We start from the raw sequence: 19,813 nt of genomic DNA on the forward strand, positions 1-19,813 counted from the left end.
ACATGCTCGAAAACTCACGAAACTTTGCACACGCGTCAGAACTGGCGAAAATTTACATCTGATATAGGTTTCAGAATTGGACGGGGCAAAATGGCTCGATAGCGCCACCTATAAAAGTTCAACGGAGTGCGCCTCCCGCATCGTTCCACGTACGTGCACGAAATTCGGTACATACATGTAATTACCTAATACCTACAAAAAAGTCTCTTGGAGCGTAGCCCTAAACACAACAGGAAGTCAGCCATTTTGAACTTCCTCTCAGATTTTTGTGCAGTTTTTGCCATTTTCAGGCCTCGTACTTTAACGAACTCCTCCTACAGTTTTAATCTGATCATCTTCAAATTTGGTGAGTGTAATCTTCAGGCCTTTGCGACGTTAAATTGCGAAGATCTTGAGTTTTCGTCGAAGTGCGGGTCCTCGGCGGCCTGACAAATTTCGATGTTTCGCCATGAAACAGGAAGTTGCTGTAACTCAGGCATGGAATGTCCAATCTGCCCCAAACTTCACACTTTTGATAAGAGTTCTGTCCTGAACACATGACCATGCTCATATTCAGTTATAGTCATAGCGCCACCTGCTGGCAACAGGAAGTGACATGTTTAACACTGTTATGGACTCCTAATAACATATAAAAAAGTGCCAGCAAGTGCTAAACATGCTAACAACATACTAGAAGCATGCTAAAACATGCTAGCAAACTCTTAGCTAAGTGCTAAAGCATGCTATTATTGCAATTAAATAGGAATTTGCTGTAACTCAGGCATGGAATGTCCAATCTGCCCCAAACTTCACACTTTTGATAAGCGTTCTGTCCTGAACACATCTACATGAGAATATTCAGTTATAGTAATAGCGCCACCTACTGGTAACAGGAAGTGTCATGTTTAACACGTTGATGCCATTCTAGCAACATGTTAAAAATGCCATTGACTTCTAAACATGCTAGAAACATGTTAAAACATGCTAGCAATACTTAGCTAAGTGCTAAAGCATGCTAATTCAATGAAACAGGATGTTGTTGTTACTCAAGAAGGCAATGTCCAATCTGCACCAAACTTCACACTTTTGATAAGCGTTCTGTCCTGAACACATGACCATGCTTATATTCAGTTACAGTCATAGCGCCACCTGCTGGCAACAGGAAGTGACATGTTTAACACTGTTATGGACTCCTAATAACATATAAAAAAGTGCCAGCAAGTGTTAAACATGCTAACAACATACTACAAACATGCTAAAACATGCTAGCAAACTCTTAGCTAAGTGCTAAAGCATGCTATTATTGCAATTAAATAGGAATTTGCTGTAACTCAGGCATGGAATGTCCAATCTGCCCCAAACTTCACACGTTTGATAAGAATCATGGCCTGAACACATGTCTATGCTCAAATTTAGTTATAGTAATAGCGCCACCTACTGGCACCAGGAAGTGACATGTTTAACACGTTGATGCCGTTCTAGCAACATGTTAAAAATGCCATTGAGTTCTAAACATGCTAGAAACATGTTAAAACATGCTAGCAATACTTAGCTAAATGCTAAAGCATGCTAATTCAATGAAACAGGACTTTGTTGTTACTCAAGAAGGCAATGTACAATCTACCCCAAACTTCACACGTTTGATAAGAGTTATCTCTTGAACACATGTCCATGCTCATATTTAGTTATAGTCATAGCGCCACCTGCTGGCAACAGGAAGTGACGTTTAACACTGTTCTTGACTCCTAATAACATATAAAAAAATGCCAGTAGGTGCTAAACATCCTACCAACATACTAGAGACATGCTGAAACATACTAGCAAACACTTAGCTAAGTGCTAAAGAATGATATTACTGCAATTAAATATGAATTTGCTGTAACTCAGGCATGGAATGTCCAATCTGCCCCAAACTTCACACTTTTGATAAGAGTCATGGCCTGAATACATCTACATGAGAATGTTCATTTATAGTAATAGCGCCACCTACTGGCAACAGGAAGTGACATGTTTAACACATTGATGCCGTTCTAGCAACATGTTAAAAATGCCATTGAGTTCTAAACATGCTAGAAACATGTTAAAACATGCTAGCTAATGTTAAAACATGCTAGCAATACTTAGCTAAGTGGTAAAGCATGCTAATTCAATGAAACAGGATGTTGTTGTTACTCAAGAAGGCAATGTCCAATCTGCCCCAAACTTCACACTTTTGATAAGCGTTCTGTCCTGAACACATGACCATGCTCATATTCAGTTACAGTCATAGCGCCACCTGCTGGCAACAGGAAGTGACATGTTTAACACTGTTATGGACTCCTAATAACATATAAAAAAGTGCCAGCAAGTGTTAAACATGCTAACAACATACTAGAAAAATGCTAAAACATGCTAGCAAACTCTTAGCTAAGTGCTAAAGCATGCTATTATTGCAATTAAATAGGAATTTGCTGTAACTCAGACATGGAATGTCCAATCTGCCCCAAACTTCACACTTTTGATAAGAGTCATGGCCTGAATACATCTACATGAGAATGTTCATTTATAGTAATAGCGCCACCTACTGGCAACAGGAAGTGACATGTTTAACACATTGATGCCGTTCTAGCAACATGTTAAAAATGCCATTGAGTTCTAAACATGCTAGAAACATGTTAAAACATGCTAACAATGCTTAGCTAAGTGCTAAAGAATGCTAATTCAATGAAACATGACTTTTTTGTTACTCAAGAAGGCAATTTCCAATTTGCACCAAACTTCACACGTTTGATAAGAGTTCTGTCCTGAACACACATCCATGCTCATATTCAGCTATAGTCATAACGCCACCTACTGGCAACAGAAACTGACATGGTTAACACAGTAATGCAGTACTAACCACATAATTATTGTGTACTAAGCATGCTAGAAACAGACTAAACATGCTAGCAACACTTAGCTGAGTCATGAAGCATGCTATTATCACCATTATACAAAACATTTTGTAACTGACTTTGACATACTCTTACTATATATACCTCCTTAAATGTACATTTCCCAACCATGCTCTGTCTTCCTAAAGCCACAAAGTGTTGATGGCACGGGTGCGAGGGCCCTTTCATCGCTGCTTGCAGCTTTAATTATTATTATTATTATTATTATTATTATTCTTCTTCTCCGCATTGAATTGCATTTTTGAGGGCCTAAACATGCGCGAAAACTCACGAAACTTTGCACACGCGTCAGAACTGGCGAAAATTTACATCTGATATAGGTTTCAGAATTGGACGGGGCAAAACGGCTCGATAGCGCCACCTATAAAAGTTCAACGGAGTGCGCCTCCCGCAACGTTCCACGTACGTGCACGAAATTCGGTACATACATGTAATGACCTAATACCTACAAAAAAGTCTCTTGGAGCATAGCCCTAAACCCAACAGGAAGTCAGCCATTTTGAACTTCCTCCCAGATTTTTGTGCAGTTTTTGACATTTTCAGGCCTCATACTTTAACGAACTCCTCCTACAGTTTTAATCTGATCATCTTCAAATTTGGTGAGTGTAATCTTAAGGCCTTTGCGACGTTAAATTGCGAAGATCTTGAGTTTTCGTCGAAGGGCGGGTCCTCGGCGGCCTGACAAATTTTGATGTTTCGCCATGAAACAGGAAGTTGCTGTAACTCAGGCATGGAATGTCCAATCTGCCCCAAACTTCATACGTTTGATAAGAGTTCTGTCCTGAACACATGACCATGCTCATATTCAGTTATAGTCATAGCGCCACCTGCTGGCAACAGAAAGTGACATGTTTAACACTGTTATGGACTCCTAATAACATATAAAAAAGTGCCAGCAAGTGCTAAACATGCTAACAACATACTAGAAGCATGCTAAAACATGCTAGCAAACTCTTAGCTAAGTGCTAAAGCATGCTATTATTGCAATTAAATAGGAATTTGCTGTAACTCAGGCATGGAATGTCCAATCTGCCCCAAACTTCACACTTTTGATAAGCGTTCTGTCCTGAACATATCTACATGAGAATATTCAGTTATAGTAATAGCGCCACCTACTGGTAACAGGAAGTGTCATGTTTAACACGTTGATGCCATTCTAGCAACATGTTAAAAATGCCATTGACTTCTAAACATGCTAGAAACATGTTAAAACATACTAGCAATACTTAGCTAAGTGCTAAAGCATGCTAATTCAATGAAACAGGATGTTGTTGTTACTCAAGAAGGCAATGTCCAATCTGCGCCAAACTTCACACTTTTAATAAACGTTCTGTCCTGAACACATGACCATGCTCATATTCAGTTATAGTCATAGCGCCACCTGCTGGCAACAGGAAGTGACATGTTTAACACTGTTATGGACTCCTAATAACATATAAAAAAGTGCCAGCAAGTGCTAAACATGCTAACAACATACTAGAAGCATGCTAAAACATGCTAGCAAACTCTTAGCTAAGTGCTAAAGCATGCTATTATTGCAATTAAATAGGAATTTGCTGTAACTCAGGCATGGAATGTCCAATCTGCCCCAAACTTCACACTTTTGATAAGCGTTCTGTCCTGAACATATCTACATGAGAATATTCAGTTATAGTAATAGCGCCACCTGCTGGCAACAGGAAGTGACGTTTAACACTGTTCTTGACTCCTAATAACATATAAAAAAATGCCAGTAGGTGCTAAACATCCTACCAACATACTATAGACATGCTAAAACATACTAGCAAACACTTAGCTAAGTGCTAAAGAATGATATTACTGCAATTAAATATGAATTTGCTGTAACTCAGGCATGGAATGTCCAATCTGCCCCAAACTTCACACTTTTGATAAGCGTTCTGTCCTGAACACATGACCATGCTTATATTCAGTTACAGTCATAGCGCCACCTGCTGGCAACAGGAAGTGACATGTTTAACACTGTTATGGACTCCTAATAACATATAAAAGAGTGCCAGCAAGTGTTAAACATGCTAACAACATACTAGAAACATGCTAAAACATGCTAGCAAACTCTTAGCCAAGTGCTAAAGCATGCTATTATTGCAATTAAATAGGAATTTGCTGTAACTCAGGCATGGAATGTCCAATCTGCCCCAAACTTCACACTTTTGATAAGAGTCATGGCCTGAACACATCTACATGAGAATGTTCAATTATAGTAATAGCGCCACCAACTGGCAACAGGAAGTGACATGTTTAACACGTTGATGCCGTTCTAGCAACATGTTAAAAATGCCATTGAGTTCTAAACATGCTAGAAACATGTTAAAACATGCTAACAATGCTTAGCTAAGTGCTAAAGCATGCTAATTCAATGAAACATGACTTTGTTGTTACTCAAGAAGGCAATGTCCAATTTGCACCAAACTTCACACGTTTGATAAGAGTTCTGTCCTGAACACACATCCAAGCTCATATTCAGTTATAGTCATAACGCCACCTACTGGCAACAGAAACTGACATGGTTAACACAGTAATGCAGTACTAACCACATAATTATTGTGTACTAAGCATGCTAGAAACACACTAAACATGCTAGCAACACTTAGCTGAGTCATGAAGCATGCTATTATCACCATTATACAAAACATTTTGTAACTGACTTTGACATACTCTTACTATATATACCTCCTTAAATGTACATTTCCCAACCATGCTCTGTCTTCCTAAAGCCACCGAGTGTTGATGGCACGGGTGCGAGGGCCCTTTCATCGCTGCTTGCAGCTTTAATTATTATTATTATTAGGGCCCGAGCACCGATGGTGTGAGGACCCTCTTGGAATTGCTCTGTTTATTATTATTAGGGCCCGAGCACCGATGGTGTGAGGACCCTCTTGGAATTGCTCTGTTTATTATTATTATTATTATTATTATTATTATTCTTCTTCTCCGCATTGAATTGCATTTTTGAGGGCCTAAACATGCGCGAAAACTCACGAAACTTTGCACACGCGTCAGAACTGGCGAAAATTTACATCTGATATAGGTTTCAGAATTGGACGGGGCAAAACGGCTCGATAGCGCCACCTATAAAAGTTCAACGGAGTGCGCCTCCCGCAACGTTCCACGTACGTGCACGAAATTCGGTACATACATGTAATGACCTAATACCTACAAAAAAGTCTCTTGGAGCATAGCCCTAAACCCAACAGGAAGTCAGCCATTTTGAACTTCCTCCCAGATTTTTGTGCAGTTTTTGACATTTTCAGGCCTCATACTTTAACGAACTCCTCCTACAGTTTTAATCTGATCATCTTCAAATTTGGTGAGTGTAATCTTAAGGCCTTTGCGACGTTAAATTGCGAAGATCTTGAGTTTTCGTCGAAGGGCGGGTCCTCGGCGGCCTGACAAATTTTGATGTTTCGCCATGAAACAGGAAGTTGCTGTAACTCAGGCATGGAATGTCCAATCTGCCCCAAACTTCATACGTTTGATAAGAGTTCTGTCCTGAACACATGACCATGCTCATATTCAGTTATAGTCATAGCGCCACCTGCTGGCAACAGGAAGTGACATGTTTAACACTGTTATGGACTCCTAATAACATATAAAAAAGTGCCAGCAAGTGCTAAACATGCTAACAACATACTAGAAGCATGCTAAAACATGCTAGCAAACTCTTAGCTAAGTGCTAAAGCATGCTATTATTGCAATTAAATAGGAATTTGCTGTAACTCAGGCATGGAATGTCCAATCTGCCCCAAACTTCACACTTTTGATAAGCGTTCTGTCCTGAACATATCTACATGAGAATATTCAGTTATAGTAATAGCGCCACCTACTGGTAACAGGAAGTGTCATGTTTAACACGTTGATGCCATTCTAGCAACATGTTAAAAATGCCATTGACTTCTAAACATGCTAGAAACATGTTAAAACATACTAGCAATACTTAGCTAAGTGCTAAAGCATGCTAATTCAATGAAACAGGATGTTGTTGTTACTCAAGAAGGCAATGTCCAATCTGCGCCAAACTTCACACTTTTAATAAACGTTCTGTCCTGAACACATGACCATGCTCATATTCAGTTATAGTCATAGCGCCACCTGCTGGCAACAGGAAGTGACATGTTTAACACTGTTATGGACTCCTAATAACATATAAAAAAGTGCCAGCAAGTGCTAAACATGCTAACAACATACTAGAAGCATGCTAAAACATGCTAGCAAACTCTTAGCTAAGTGCTAAAGCATGCTATTATTGCAATTAAATAGGAATTTGCTGTAACTCAGGCATGGAATGTCCAATCTGCCCCAAACTTCACACTTTTGATAAGCGTTCTGTCCTGAACATATCTACATGAGAATATTCAGTTATAGTAATAGCGCCACCTACTGGTAACAGGAAGTGTCATGTTTAACACGTTGATGCCATTCTAGCAACATGTTAAAAATGCCATTGACTTCTAAACATGCTAGAAACATGTTAAAACATACTAGCAATACTTAGCTAAGTGCTAAAGCATGCTAATTCAATGAAACAGGACTTTGTTGTTACTCAAGAAGGCAATGTACAATCTACCCCAAACGTCACACGTTTGATAAGAGTTATCTCTTGAACACATGTCCATGCTCATATTTAGTTATAGTCATAGCGCCACCTGCTGGCAACAGGAAGTGACGTTTAACACTGTTCTTGACTCCTAATAACATATAAAAAAATGCCAGTAGGTGCTAAACATCCTACCAACATACTATAGACATGCTAAAACATACTAGCAAACACTTAGCTAAGTGCTAAAGAATGATATTACTGCAATTAAATATGAATTTGCTGTAACTCAGGCATGGAATGTCCAATCTGCCCCAAACTTCACACTTTTGATAAGCGTTCTGTCCTGAACACATGACCATGCTTATATTCAGTTACAGTCATAGCGCCACCTGCTGGCAACAGGAAGTGACATGTTTAACACTGTTATGGACTCCTAATAACATATAAAAAAGTGCCAGCAAGTGTTAAACATGCTAACAACATACTAGAAACATGCTAAAACATGCTAGCAAACTCTTAGCCAAGTGCTAAAGCATGCTATTATTGCAATTAAATAGGAATTTGCTGTAACTCAGGCATGGAATGTCCAATCTGCCCCAAACTTCACACTTTTGATAAGAGTCATGGCCTGAACACATCTACATGAGAATGTTCAATTATAGTAATAGCGCCACCAACTGGCAACAGGAAGTGACATGTTTAACACGTTGATGCCGTTCTAGCAACATGTTAAAAATGCCATTGAGTTCTAAACATGCTAGAAACATGTTAAAACATGCTAACAATGCTTAGCTAAGTGCTAAAGCATGCTAATTCAATGAAACATGACTTTGTTGTTACTCAAGAAGGCAATGTCCAATTTGCACCAAACTTCACACGTTTGATAAGAGTTCTGTCCTGAACACACATCCAAGCTCATATTCAGTTATAGTCATAACGCCACCTACTGGCAACAGAAACTGACATGGTTAACACAGTAATGCAGTACTAACCACATAATTATTGTGTACTAAGCATGCTAGAAACACACTAAACATGCTAGCAACACTTAGCTGAGTCATGAAGCATGCTATTATCACCATTATACAAAACATTTTGTAACTGACTTTGACATACTCTTACTATATATACCTCCTTAAATGTACATTTCCCAACCATGCTCTGTCTTCCTAAAGCCACCGAGTGTTGATGGCACGGGTGCGAGGGCCCTTTCATCGCTGCTTGCAGCTTTAATTATTATTATTATTATTATTATTCTTCTTCTCCGCATTGAATTGCATTTTTGAGGGCCTAAACATGCTCGAAAACTCACGAAACTTTGCACACGCGTCAGAACTGGCGAAAATTTACATCTGATATAGGTTTCAGAATTGGACGGGGCAAAATGGCTCGATAGCGCCACCTATAAAAGTTCAACGGAGTGCGCCTCCCGCATCGTTCCACGTACGTGCACGAAATTCGGTACATACATGTAATTACCTAATACCTACAAAAAAGTCTCTTGGAGCGTAGCCCTAAACACAACAGGAAGTCAGCCATTTTGAACTTCCTCTCAGATTTTTGTGCAGTTTTTGCCATTTTCAGGCCTCGTACTTTAACGAACTCCTCCTACAGTTTTAATCTGATCATCTTCAAATTTGGTGAGTGTAATCTTCAGGCCTTTGCGACGTTAAATTGCGAAGATCTTGAGTTTTCGTCGAAGTGCGGGTCCTCGGCGGCCTGACAAATTTCGATGTTTCGCCATGAAACAGGAAGTTGCTGTAACTCAGGCATGGAATGTCCAATCTGCCCCAAACTTCACACTTTTGATAAGAGTTCTGTCCTGAACACATGACCATGCTCATATTCAGTTATAGTCATAGCGCCACCTGCTGGCAACAGGAAGTGACATGTTTAACACTGTTATGGACTCCTAATAACATATAAAAAAGTGCCAGCAAGTGCTAAACATGCTAACAACATACTAGAAGCATGCTAAAACATGCTAGCAAACTCTTAGCTAAGTGCTAAAGCATGCTATTATTGCAATTAAATAGGAATTTGCTGTAACTCAGGCATGGAATGTCCAATCTGCCCCAAACTTCACACTTTTGATAAGCGTTCTGTCCTGAACACATCTACATGAGAATATTCAGTTATAGTAATAGCGCCACCTACTGGTAACAGGAAGTGTCATGTTTAACACGTTGATGCCATTCTAGCAACATGTTAAAAATGCCATTGACTTCTAAACATGCTAGAAACATGTTAAAACATGCTAGCAATACTTAGCTAAGTGCTAAAGCATGCTAATTCAATGAAACAGGATGTTGTTGTTACTCAAGAAGGCAATGTCCAATCTGCACCAAACTTCACACTTTTGATAAGCGTTCTGTCCTGAACACATGACCATGCTTATATTCAGTTACAGTCATAGCGCCACCTGCTGGCAACAGGAAGTGACATGTTTAACACTGTTATGGACTCCTGATAACATATAAAAAAGTGCCAGCAAGTGCTAAACATGCTAACAACATGCTAGAAACATATTAGCAAACACTTAGCTAAGTGCTAAAGCATGCTATTGCTGCAATTAAATATGAATTTGCTGTAACACAGGCATGGAATGTCCAATCTGCCCCAAACTTAATATGTAACATGCAAGAAACATGCTAGCAACACATAGCTAAGTTCTAAAGCATGCTAGAAATGCTAAAGGAAGTTGTTGTAACTTAGGCATACAATGTCCAATCTACCCCAAACTTCACACGTTTGATAATAGTTATCTCCTGAACACAAGTCCATGCTCATATTCAGATATAGTCATATCGCCGCCTGCTGGCAACAGGAAGTGACGTTTAACACTATTCTGGACTCCTAATAACATATAAAAAAATGCCAGTAGGTGCTAAACATCCTACCAACATACCAGAGACATGCTGAAACATACTAGCAAACACTTAGCTAAGTGCTAAAGAATGATATTACTGCAATTAAATATGAATTTGCTGTAACTCAGGCATGGAATGTCCAATCTGCCCCAAACTTCACACTTTTGATAAGCGTTCTGTCCTGAACACATGACCATGCTTATATTCAGTTACAGTCATAGCGCCACCTGCTGGCAACAGGAAGTGACATGTTTAACACTGTTATGGACTCCTAATAACATATAAAAAAGTGCCAGCAAGTGTTAAACATGCTAACAACATACTAGAAACATGCTAAAACATGCTAGCAAACTCTTAGCTAAGTGCTAACGCATGCTATTATTGCAATTAAATAGGAATTTGCTGTAACTCAGGCATGGAATGTCCAATCTGCCCCAAACTTCACACTTTTGATAAGAGTCATGGCCTGAACACATCTACATGAGAATGTTCAGTTATAGTAATAGCGCCACCTACTGGCAACAGGAAGTGACATGTTTAACACGTTGATGCCGTTCTAGCAACATGTTAAAAATGCCATTGAGTTCTAAACATGCTAGAAACATGTTAAAACATGCTAACAATGCTTAGGTACGTGCTAAAGAATGCTAATTCAATGAAACATGACTTTGTTGTTACTCAAGAAGGCAATGTCCAATTTGCACCAAACTTCACACGTTTGATAAGAGTTCTGTCCTGAACACACATCCATGCTCATATTCAGTTATAGTCATAACGCAACCTACTGGCAACAGAAACTGACATGGTTAACACAGTAATGCAGTACTAACCACATAATAATTGTGTACTAAGCATGCTAGAAACAGACTAAACATGCTAGCAACACTTAGCTGAGTCATGAAGCATGCTATTATCACCATTATACAAAACATTTTGTAACTGACTTTGACATACTCTTACTATATATACCTCCTTAAATGTACATTTCCCAACCATGCTCTGTCTTCCTAAAGCCACCGAGTGTTGATGGCATGGGTGCGAGGGCCCTTTCATCGCTGCTTGCAGCTTTAATTAGGGCCCGAGCACCGATGGTGTGAGGACCCTCTTGGAATTGCTCTGTTTATTATTATTATTATTATTATTATTATTATTCTTCTTCTCCGCATTGAATTGCATTTTTGAGGGCCTAAACATGCTCGAAAACTCACGAAACTTTGCACACGCGTCAGAACTGGCGAAAATTTACATCTGATATAGGTTTCAGAATTGGACGGGGCAAAATGGCTCGATAGCGCCACCTATAAAAGTTCAACGGAGTGCGCCTCCCGCATCGTTCCACGTACGTGCACGAAATTCGGTACATACATGTAATTACCTAATACCTACAAAAAAGTCTCTTGGAGCGTAGCCCTAAACACAACAGGAAGTCAGCCATTTTGAACTTCCTCTCAGATTTTTGTGCAGTTTTTGCCATTTTCAGGCCTCGTACTTTAACGAACTCCTCCTACAGTTTTAATCTGATCATCTTCAAATTTGGTGAGTGTAATCTTCAGGCCTTTGCGACGTTAAATTGCGAAGATCTTGAGTTTTCGTCGAAGTGCGGGTCCTCGGCGGCCTGACAAATTTCGATGTTTCGCCATGAAACAGGAAGTTGCTGTAACTCAGGCATGGAATGTCCAATCTGCCCCAAACTTCACACTTTTGATAAGAGTTCTGTCCTGAACACATGACCATGCTCATATTCAGTTATAGTCATAGCGCCACCTGCTGGCAACAGGAAGTGACATGTTTAACACTGTTATGGACTCCTAATAACATATAAAAAAGTGCCAGCAAGTGCTAAACATGCTAACAACATACTAGAAGCATGCTAAAACATGCTAGCAAACTCTTAGCTAAGTGCTAAAGCATGCTATTATTGCAATTAAATAGGAATTTGCTGTAACTCAGGCATGGAATGTCCAATCTGCCCCAAACTTCACACTTTTGATAAGCGTTCTGTCCTGAACACATCTACATGAGAATATTCAGTTATAGTAATAGCGCCACCTACTGGTAACAGGAAGTGTCATGTTTAACACGTTGATGCCATTCTAGCAACATGTTAAAAATGCCATTGACTTCTAAACATGCTAGAAACATGTTAAAACATGCTAGCAATACTTAGCTAAGTGCTAAAGCATGCTAATTCAATGAAACAGGATGTTGTTGTTACTCAAGAAGGCAATGTCCAATCTGCACCAAACTTCACACTTTTGATAAGCGTTCTGTCCTGAACACATGACCATGCTTATATTCAGTTACAGTCATAGCGCCACCTGCTGGCAACAGGAAGTGACATGTTTAACACTGTTATGGACTCCTAATAACATATAAAAAAGTGCCAGCAAGTGTTAAACATGCTAACAACATACTACAAACATGCTAAAACATGCTAGCAAACTCTTAGCTAAGTGCTAAAGCATGCTATTATTGCAATTAAATAGGAATTTGCTGTAACTCAGGCATGGAATGTCCAATCTGCCCCAAACTTCACACGTTTGATAAGAATCATGGCCTGAACACATGTCTATGCTCAAATTTAGTTATAGTAATAGCGCCACCTACTGGCACCAGGAAGTGACATGTTTAACACGTTGATGCCGTTCTAGCAACATGTTAAAAATGCCATTGAGTTCTAAACATGCTAGAAACATGTTAAAACATGCTAGCAATACTTAGCTAAATGCTAAAGCATGCTAATTCAATGAAACAGGACTTTGTTGTTACTCAAGAAGGCAATGTACAATCTACCCCAAACTTCACACGTTTGATAAGAGTTATCTCTTGAACACATGTCCATGCTCATATTTAGTTATAGTCATAGCGCCACCTGCTGGCAACAGGAAGTGACGTTTAACACTGTTCTTGACTCCTAATAACATATAAAAAAATGCCAGTAGGTGCTAAACATCCTACCAACATACTAGAGACATGCTGAAACATACTAGCAAACACTTAGCTAAGTGCTAAAGAATGATATTACTGCAATTAAATATGAATTTGCTGTAACTCAGGCATGGAATGTCCAATCTGCCCCAAACTTCACACTTTTGATAAGAGTCATGGCCTGAATACATCTACATGAGAATGTTCATTTATAGTAATAGCGCCACCTACTGGCAACAGGAAGTGACATGTTTAACACATTGATGCCGTTCTAGCAACATGTTAAAAATGCCATTGAGTTCTAAACATGCTAGAAACATGTTAAAACATGCTAGCTAATGTTAAAACATGCTAGCAATACTTAGCTAAGTGGTAAAGCATGCTAATTCAATGAAACAGGATGTTGTTGTTACTCAAGAAGGCAATGTCCAATCTGCCCCAAACTTCACACTTTTGATAAGCGTTCTGTCCTGAACACATGACCATGCTCATATTCAGTTACAGTCATAGCGCCACCTGCTGGCAACAGGAAGTGACATGTTTAACACTGTTATGGACTCCTAATAACATATAAAAAAGTGCCAGCAAGTGTTAAACATGCTAACAACATACTAGAAAAATGCTAAAACATGCTAGCAAACTCTTAGCTAAGTGCTAAAGCATGCTATTATTGCAATTAAATAGGAATTTGCTGTAACTCAGACATGGAATGTCCAATCTGCCCCAAACTTCACACTTTTGATAAGAGTCATGGCCTGAATACATCTACATGAGAATGTTCATTTATAGTAATAGCGCCACCTACTGGCAACAGGAAGTGACATGTTTAACACATTGATGCCGTTCTAGCAACATGTTAAAAATGCCATTGAGTTCTAAACATGCTAGAAACATGTTAAAACATGCTAACAATGCTTAGCTAAGTGCTAAAGAATGCTAATTCAATGAAACATGACTTTTTTGTTACTCAAGAAGGCAATTTCCAATTTGCACCAAACTTCACACGTTTGATAAGAGTTCTGTCCTGAACACACATCCATGCTCATATTCAGCTATAGTCATAACGCCACCTACTGGCAACAGAAACTGACATGGTTAACACAGTAATGCAGTACTAACCACATAATTATTGTGTACTAAGCATGCTAGAAACAGACTAAACATGCTAGCAACACTTAGCTGAGTCATGAAGCATGCTATTATCACCATTATACAAAACATTTTGTAACTGACTTTGACATACTCTTACTATATATACCTCCTTAAATGTACATTTCCCAACCATGCTCTGTCTTCCTAAAGCCACAAAGTGTTGATGGCACGGGTGCGAGGGCCCTTTCATCGCTGCTTGCAGCTTTAATTATTATTATTATTATTCTTCTCCGCATTGAATTGCATTTTTGAGGGCCTAAACATGCGCGAAAACTCACGAAACTTTGCACACGCGTCAGAACTGGCGAAAATTTACATCTGATATAGGTTTCAGAATTGGACGGGGCAAAACGGCTCGATAGCGCCACCTATAAAAGTTCAACGGAGTGCGCCTCCCACAACGTTCCACGTACGTGCACGAAATTCGGTACATACATGTAATGACCTAATACCTACAAAAAAGTCTCTTGGAGCATAGCCCTAAACACAACAGGAAGTCAGCCATTTTCAACTTCCTCTCAGATTTTTGTGCAGTTTTTGCCATTTTCAGGCCTCGTACTTTAACGAACTCCTCCTACAGTTTTAATCTGATCATCTTCAAATTTGGTGAGTGTAATCTTAAGGCCTTTGCGACGTTAAATTGCGAAGATCTTGAGTTTTCGTCGAAGGGCGGGTCCTCGGCGGCCTGACAAATTTCGATGTTTCGCCATGAAACAGGAAGTTGCTGTAACTCAGGCATGGAATGTCCAATCTGCCCCAAACTTCACACTTTTGATAAGCGTTCTGTCCTGAACACATGACCATGCTCATATTCAGTTACAGTCATAGCGCCACCTGCTGGCAACAGGAAGTGACATGTTTAACACTGTTATGGACTCCTAATAACATATAAAAAAGTGCCAGCAAGTGCTAAACATGCTAACAACATACTAGAAGCATGCTAAAACATGCTAGCAAACTCTTAGCTAAGTGCTAAAGCATGCTATTATTGCAATTAAATAGGAATTTGCTGTAACTCAGGCATGGAATGTCCAATCTGCCCCAAACTTCACACTTTTGATAAGCGTTCTGTCCTGAACACATCTACATGAGAACATTCAGTTATAGTAATAGCGCCACCTACTGGTAACAGGAAGTGTCATGTTTAACACGTTGATGCCATTCTAGCAACATGTTAAAAATGCCATTGACTTCTAAACATGCTAGAAACATTTTAAAACATGCTAGCAATACTTAGCTAAGTGCTAAAGCATGCTAATTCAATGAAACAGGATGTTGTTGTTACTCAAGAAGGCAATGTCCAATCTGCGCCAAACTTCACACTTTTAATAAACGTTCTGTCCTGAACACATGACCATGCTCATATTCAGTTACAGTCATAGTGCCACCTGCTGGCAACAGGAAGTGACATGTTAAACACTGTTGTGGACATAAAAACATAAAAAAAGTGCCAGCAAGTGCTAAACATGCTAACAACATACTAGAAAAATGCTAAAACATGCTAGCAAACACTTAGCTAAGTGCTAAAGCATGCTATTGCTGCAATTAAATAGGAATTTGCTGTAACACAGGCAAGGAATGTCCAATCTGCCTCAAACTTCACACGTTTGATAAGAGTCATGGCCTGAACACATCTACATGAAAATATTCAGTTATAGTAATAGCGCCACCTGCTGTCAACAGGAAGTGACATGTTTAACACTGTTGTGGTCTCCTAATAACATATAAAAAAGAGCCAGCAAGTGCTAAACAGGTTAGTAACATACTAGAAACATGCTAGCAAACACTTAGCTAAGTGCTAAAGCATGCTATCACTGCAATTAAATAGGAATTTGCTGTAACCCAGGCATGGAATGTCCAATCTGCCCCAAACATCACACGTTTGATAAGAATCATGGCCTGAACACATGTCTATGCTCAAATTCAGTTATAGTAATAGCGCCACCTACTGGCAACAGGAAGTGACATGTTTAACACGTTGATGCCGTTCTAGCAACATGTTAAAAATGCCATTGAGTTCTAAACATGCTAGAAACATATTAAAACATGCTAGCAATACTTAGCTAAGTGCTAAAGCATGATAATTCAATGAAACAGGACTTTGTTGTTACTCAAGAAGGCAATGTACAATCTACCCCAAACTTCACACGTTTGATAAGAGTTATCTCTTGAACACATGTCCATGCTCATATTTAGTTATAGTCATAGCGCCACCTGCTGGCAACAGGAAGTGACGTTTAACACTGTTCTTGACTCCTAATAACATATAAAAAAAATGCCAGTAGGTGCTAAACATCCTACCAACATACTAGAGACATGCTAAAACATACTAGCAAAGACTTAGCTAAGTGCTAAAGAATGATATTACTGCAATTAAATATGAATTTGCTGTAACTCAGGCATGGAATGTCCAATCTGCCCCAAACTTCACACTTTTGATAAGCGTTCTGTCTTGAACACATGACCATGCTTATATTCAGTTACAGTCATAGCGCCACCTGCTGGCAACAGGAAGTGACATGTTTAACACTGTTATGGACTCCTAATAACATATAAAAAAGTGCCAGCAAGTGTTAAACATGCTAACAACATACTAGAAACATGCTAAAACATGCTAGCAAACTCTTAGCTAAGTGCTAAAGCATGCTATTATTGCAATTAAATAGGAATTTGCTGTAACTCAGGCATGGAATGTCCAATCTGCCCCAAACTTCACACTTTTGATAAGAGTCATGGCCTGAATACATCTACATGAGAATGTTCATTTTTAGTAATAGCGCCACCTACTGGCAACAGGAAGTGACATGTTTAACACGTTGATGCCGTTCTAGCAACATGTTAAAAATGCCATTGAGTTCTAAACATGCTAGAAACATGTTAAAACATGCTAACAATGCTTAGCTAAGTGCTAAAGAATGCTAATTCAATGAAACATGACTTTTTTGTTACTCAAGAAGGCAATTTCCAATTTGCACCAAACTTCACATGTTTGATAAGAGTTCTGTCCTGAACACACATCCATGCTCATATTCAGCTATAGTCATAACGCCACCTACTGGCAACAGAAACTGACATGGTTAACACAGTAATGCAGTACTAACCACATAATTATTGTGTACTAAGCATGCTAGAAACAGACTAAACATGCTAGCAACACTTAGCTGAGTCAGGAAGCATGCTATTATCACCATTATACAAAACATTTTGTTACTAACTTTGACATACTCTTACTATATATACCTCCTTAAATGTACATTTCCCAACCATGCTCTGTCTTCCTAAAGCCACCGAGTGTTGATGGCACGGGTGCGAGGGCCCTTTCATCGCTGCTTGCAGCTTTAATTAGGGCCCGAGCACCGATGGTGTGAGGACCCTCTTGGAATTGCTCTGTTTATTATTATTATTATTATTATTATTATTATTCTTCTTCTCCGCATTGAATTGCATTTTTGAGGGCCTAAACATGCTCGAAAACTCACGAAACTTTGCACACGCGTCAGAACTGGCGAAAATTTACATCTGATATAGGTTTCAGAATTGGACGGGGCAAAACGGCTCGATAGCGCCACCTATAAAAGTTCAACGGAGTGCGCCTCCCGCATCGTTCCACGTACGTGCACGAAATTCGGTACATACATGTAATTACCTAATACCTACAAAAAAGTCTCTTGGAGCGTAGCCCTAAACACAACAGGAAGTCAGCCATTTTGAACTTCCTCTCAGATTTTTGTGCAGTTTTTGCCATTTTCAGGCCTCGTACTTTAACGAACTCCTCCTACAGTTTTAATCTGATCATCTTCAAATTTGGTGAGTGTAATCTTCAGGCCTTTGCGACGTTAAATTGCGAAGATCTTGAGTTTTCGTCGAAGTGCGGGTCCTCGGCGGCCTGACAAATTTCGATGTTTCGCCATGAAACAGGAAGTTGCTGTAACTCAGGCATGGAATGTCCAATCTGCCCCAAACTTCACACTTTTGATAAGAGTTCTGTCCTGAACACATGACCATGCTCATATTCAGTTACAGTCATAGCGCCACCTGCTGGCAACAGGAAGTGACATGTTTAACACTGTTATGGACTCCTAATAACATATAAAAAAGTGCCAGCAAGTGCTAAACATGCTAACAACATACTAGAAGCATGCTAAAACATGCTAGCAAACTCTTAGCTAAGTGCTAAAGCATGCTATTATTGCAATTAAATAGGAATTTGCTGTAACTCAGGCATGGAATGTCCAATCTGCCCCAAACTTCACACTTTTGATAAGCGTTCTGTCCTGAACACATCTACATGAGAATATTCAGTTATAGTAATAGCGCCACCTACTGGTAACAGGAAGTGTCATGTTTAACACGTTGATGCCATTCTAGCAACATGTTAAAAATGCCATTGACTTCTAAACATGCTAGAAACATGTTAAAACATGCTAGCAATACTTAGCTAAGTGCTAAAGCATGCTAATTCAATGAAACAGGATGTTGTTGTTACTCAAGAAGGCAATGTCCAATCTGCACCAAACTTCACACTTTTGATAAGCGTTCTGTCCTGAACACATGACCATGCTTATATTCAGTTACAGTCATAGCGCCACCTGCTGGCAACAGGAAGTGACATGTTTAACACTGTTATGGACTCCTAATAACATATAAAAAAGTGCCAGCAAGTGTTAAACATGCTAACAACATACTACAAACATGCTAAAACATGCTAGCAAACTCTTAGCTAAGTGCTAAAGCATGCTATTATTGCAATTAAATAGGAATTTGCTGTAACTCAGGCATGGAATGTCCAATCTGCCCCAAACTTCACACGTTTGATAAGAATCATGGCCTGAACACATGTCTATGCTCAAATTTAGTTATAGTAATAGCGCCACCTACTGGCACCAGGAAGTGACATGTTTAACACGTTGATGCCGTTCTAGCAACAGGGCCCGAGCACCGATGGTGTGAGGACCCTCTTGGAATTGCTCTGTTTATTATTATTAGGGCCCGAGCACCGATGGTGTGAGGACCCTCTTGGAATTGCTCTGTTTATTATTATTATTATTATTATTATTATTATTCTTCTTCTCCGCATTGAATTGCATTTTTGAGGGCCTAAACATGCTCGAAAACTCACGAAACTTTGCACACGCGTCAGAACTGGCGAAAATTTACATCTGATATAGGTTTCAGAATTGGACGGGGCAAAATGGCTCGATAGCGCCACCTATAAAAGTTCAACGGAGTGCGCCTCCCGCATCGTTCCACGTACGTGCACGAAATTCGGTACATATATGTAATTACCTAATACCTACAAAAAAGTCTCTTGGAGCGTAGCCCTAAACACAACAGGAAGTCAGCCATTTTGAACTTCCTCTCAGATTTTTGTGCAGTTTTTGCCATTTTCAGGC

Source organism: Scardinius erythrophthalmus (assembly GCF_964197995.2).
Source record: "Scardinius erythrophthalmus genome assembly, chromosome: 22".
NCBI classification, from domain to species: Eukaryota; Metazoa; Chordata; class Actinopteri; order Cypriniformes; family Leuciscidae; genus Scardinius; species Scardinius erythrophthalmus.